Source organism: Theropithecus gelada, chromosome 5, assembly GCF_003255815.1.
Source record: "Theropithecus gelada isolate Dixy chromosome 5, Tgel_1.0, whole genome shotgun sequence".
In the NCBI taxonomy this organism is placed as follows: Eukaryota; Metazoa; Chordata; class Mammalia; order Primates; family Cercopithecidae; genus Theropithecus; species Theropithecus gelada.
Window position 1 is genome coordinate 143537203 of NC_037672.1, and position 4868 is coordinate 143542070.

Sequence of the window (4868 nt, forward strand, 5' to 3'; positions counted from 1 at the left end):
ACATAAGAGAATATATTTAAGGACCTCTGAGGAAGTCTTCCTTTGTTCCTATGAGTTACTTTTTTTTTTTTTTAACTTTTTTTGAGATGGAGTCTCGCTCTGTCACCCAGGCTGGAGTGCAGTGGTGTGATCTCGGCTCACTGCAGCCTCTGTCTCCCGGGTTCAAGCAATTCTCCTGCCTCAGCCTCCTAAGTAGCTGGGACTACAGGCATGCACCACCCACCATGCCCAGCTAATTTTTGTATTTTTAGTAAAGATGGGTTTCACCATGTTGGCCAGGCTGGTCTCAAACTCCTGACCTCAGGTGATCCACCCGCCTCGGCCTCCCAAAGTGCTGGGATTACAGGCATGAGCCACTTCCTCTGGCTGGTAAGTTACTGTTTTAATCTAAAACCTACTTGATATAATGTCTCCAAAAGCAAACACTCTTTTCCTACATTTAAAAAAGGGTATTTTCCCAATCTTCACGCAGATAACCTAGTTTAAAGTTATATGATGGGCACAGGCTACTATGATGAGGAATAGTTGAGTGATTCATTTCTCTTCCAAAAGTGTGTATTTATTCTTTATATCTCTCAGCAATGCAGAACGTGGGCAAACAAGGTCACTTTATGAGCTCTGTCCACTGGTTTTAGCAAAAATAATTGCTTTACCAATAAAAAGAGTGACATGAAGTTAAGAAATAAAGAATAGACTGCTGTCAAAAACAAGAAAATTGCCCTAACGTGAGGATAAAGTTTAATTAGGGAAGCTCTGCAGTGCCCCATCTCATAAAACTCATTTTATTAAATTTATGTCCCATATTTTTGCCACACTATATTGCTTTCTGCACTTAAAATCTGGCCATGAGGATATGAAATTATTTTCCCACTCAGTCACTGGCTTCAGGGGACACAGTTCTGATTTCACCAGGGTCTTTGGTCCTCTTGCCCTTCTGTACCTTATTCAAAAGTTTCAGCAAATTTGACCTCTGAGAAGATACAATTTCCTTTTAGCCTGATAGCTTGACTTTTCTGTTTGCATATTAGAACTCTGCTCAGATGTAGAAAGTCTTACAGCTGAGCTCAGGGGCCAGAGCCAATATCAACTGAGTTTTGTTTTTGATATATTAATATTTCACAAATGGGCCAATTTCCTTATTCAGAACTTAGCAAATAAATCCTATTTTTCAGGGTCCATTTTGGAGTGACTTGCTTATAAAATTCTCTCTATGACCCAGTCTGAGTATTATCTGGTTAATTCTGTAAAATGTCTTTGTCTCCAACATTAAATCATGCCATTGAGGGAAAATATCCACATATTATGGAAGTCTTCATTATCCTGGAGAGCTTCCAAGGCTGGTAACATCTAAACATGTGCTCAATTCCCCTCCCTTTCATATATAGTGACCCAGTCTGACCAGAAAATTCTATTGTTGAATTTGATCTTGAGAAGAAGTGGATTTTCATTTATGTTTAAATTATGTTTCAAAAGTACGTTCATTAACTAGCTGCTTAGAACTCATCTTCCAATGAAAACCGTTGAAAATCAGAGGCTGAATGCAAACACAGCTGTTTGGGGTCAGGCAAGTATTATTAAACAGGGTAGAGTATACACGGTTTCTTAAAATTTCAGTGAAACAGAGATTACTGGGCAAGAAGAGCTCTGACCTTTATTCCCTATTAAATGCAATCCTCAAGAGTAAGTAGATACGAGAGTAAGCAGGTAGGAGGGTAAGCAGATAGGACTCACACTGCCTCTTTCTTTGGCCTGATGATGAGAGTCTTCCCTTGTCGGAATGGTCCAGGGCCTTTAGAGTGGCAGTCCCCAAACTTTTTGGCACCAGGAACCGGTTTCATGGAAGACAATGTTTCCATGGGCGGGGAGATGGGGTAGTTTGGGGGTGAAACTGTTCCATTCAGATCGTCAAGCGCTAGATTCTCACAGGAAGCATGCAACCTAAATCCCTCACATGTGCAGTTCACAACAGAGTTCATGCTCCGATGAGAATCTAACGCCGCCACTGATCTGACAGGAGGCGGAGCTCGTGTGGCAATGTGCCTTCTGCTGTTGGCCCAGTTCCTAACAGGCCATGGATGGGTACTGGTACATGCCCAAGGGTTGGGGGGCCCCTGCCTTAGAGGACTCAGCCTTTGAAAGGACCACAGAGAGTGGCTCATGTCTCCTTTGCATAACTGGATAATGATTTGGAGGGGAGAACAAATAAAAAGGTAGGGTCATGGGGTGAGTTCTGATTCACTTTAGTACTTAATTAGGATGGCAATTGTAGCCCTGTGTAAACATCCAACACAGCTTACCTGTTGGGGACCACTGAGGGGCAATTGTTTCTCTATTCTTCTAAGGAAACATAGAAACAAGCACAGTTTTGAAATAAAGGAGCTTTAAGCAGAGGATTTTTAGACATGATTTGTTTTTTCCTTGAGGCCTATCTTTTCAAAAGCTGCACACATATTTTGGTCTGCCTTGTTTAGGAAAAATAAACGCTGATCACAGTTCATTTAATCCCATTTGCTTCGTCACTAGATGGTTGCATTGGGGACCCGAAGCCTTATAAAGGATCTATAAAATACTGTGTACTAAATACTAAGATATAAAACTCACTATGAAAATTAGTAGACAATTTTATGTTAATCAAAACACAAAGAAAAGAGTGAAATATTCAAGAAAACACCTCAAATGCTAGAACTTGAAGAAAGTAGGTTTAATTTAATATGGATGAAGCACTGAAGACAAACTTGAGGAAATTGTGAAGCAGGCTACCGTGCATTTGTAGTTTGTCAAATTTAATTCTAAAATTTAAGAAAATGTCCTCCATATGATAACTGTATAGCACTACCACCATTCTTGGGCTTCCTGGCTGTGATGAGGACAAGGATAGCAAACTTATGACCTGCAGGCTCAAGCTCGCTGGACAGGTGGATTGTTTAACTTTAAAAAATGTGAATAGCTTGGAGTAAGCCGACACACTCCGCCACCCCCTGTGGTTTTGCACCCTGCTACGTAACACATGCCTGGCCCACTTGGGGTCTGAAGGTGTTTATTTTCAGCCCCAGATTACATTACTTCCTTTGGGACTCAGAGATGCTAACAGAAGTAATGAAAGAGAGAGAAACAAGGAAGAATAGATGGAACCAGAATGAGAGAGAGAGAGAGAGAGAGAAGAAAGAGATTCTTTTGGCCAACGATGCAACAGTTGGAAGAATAGAGAAAGAAAAAAGATTTGTTTGGCAAATATTCATTAAATTCCTATTATACACCAAGCACTATTCAAAACACTGGGTGGCGGGGGAAACAATGAACAAAACAGATGAAGTTCTTACTTTCATGGAGCTTACATTCTAGTTGGGGAGAAATATAAAACAACAAATAGCCAGGCGCAGTGGCTCCTGCCTGTAATCCCAGCACTTTGGGAGCCCCAGGTGGGAGGATTGCTTGAGCACCAGAATTCAAGACCAGCCTGGGCAACATGGCAAAACCCCATCTCCACAAAAAACACAAAAATTATCCAGGTGTGGTGGCATGCGTCTGTAGTCCCAGCTACTGGGGGTGCTGAGGTGGGAGAATCGCTTGAGCCAGGGAGGCGGAGGTTGCAGTGAACTGAGATCGTGCCACTACACTTCAGCCTGGGTGACAGAGTGAGACCCTCTCTCAAAAAACAAGCAAGCAAACAAATAAATATTGTTAATGAAGATAAGTTAAATGAAGAAAAAACATTTTAAAATAGAGATATAAGTGACCGGGCAGAAAGGAAGATGTTAATCTGTAAAGTGGTCAGGGAAGGACTTGTTGACAAGGTTACGTTTGAGCAGAGATGTGAAGAATGGCATTCCAGGCAGAGGAAACGTGAAGTGCAAAGATCCTGAAGCTAGACATGATTAGTGAGTTAGAGCACAAAGGAGGCCAGGCTGGGGGAGGAAGGCATGAGAAGGAAGCGGTAAGACATGTGGCAGTGACAAGGCAGTGGAGGGTGCAGCTCTAATAAGTACTTTAGAGTTCCACTCTGAGGAAGGTGAGAAGAGGGCTTTGAGTAGAGCTGTGGTATAATCTTGCAAGAAAATTCCAATTGCTCCATTGAAAACACAGAAGCATACTTATCTGGCAGGGGAGATACCATGTTCATGAAGGTGGTTTTCCAAGGGCCAGGTTTATCCATTGCACTCTGGATGTGCTGACCCCCGTGATTTGCCCGTATGTGGGAAACTTGACTGTGTAATTTGTGTAGTGAGGGATTGCGTTCACGCTTTCCCTTGGTCTTCACAGCCTAAGAACAGGCATCCTCTGTGTAAAGAAATAAAAAAATAAAAGAAAACATAGAAGCATGGGCAGAAGTCAGTAGAACAGTTAGGAGTCTCTCACAGTAGTTCAGATGAGAAGCAGTGGTGGCTCCAAGAGAGTCATAACCATGAGTGCTGCTGGGAAGTAGTCTGTGTTTTCTTCGAAAGTAGAACAAGTAGGACTTGTTGATGGATCAGATGTGGAGTGTAAGCAAAAAACAAAAGTGCGGTCAAGGTTCACTCTACTTTCATCTGTGTTTAAAAATGTCCACAACAAAAAGGAAGAAAACAGAGAGAGGGAGTCAAGGATGACTCAAGATCTTGGACTCAAGAAACTGAGAGAAAGAAGTTGTCATTTACTGTTACGAGCAAAAACAGGGAAAGGAACATATGTGAGGGGTGGAACCGTGAGTTCAGTTTTGGGCATGTTAAATTTGAGATGCATGTCAGTCCTCCATATGGCAATACCAAGTAGGAAGTTGATTATATGAGTTTAGAATTCAAAGAAGAGGCCTGGGCTACAGATAGAAATTTGAAATTATCTGCATGTAGGTGGCATTTGAAGTCTGAAGATTAAGTGAGATTACCTGAAGA

At 41.8% G+C, this 4868-nt stretch overlaps 1 non-coding gene across 1 annotated transcript; it reads left to right on the plus strand.

Annotated features, from left to right (window-relative positions):
- Positions 1-4087: 4087 nt before the first annotated feature.
- LOC112625569 lies at positions 4088-4250 on the plus strand. The gene has a single exon (XR_003119657.1). It is a non-coding gene; the product is annotated as a U1 spliceosomal RNA (small nuclear RNA).
- The last annotated feature ends 618 nt before the right edge of the window (positions 4251-4868 follow it).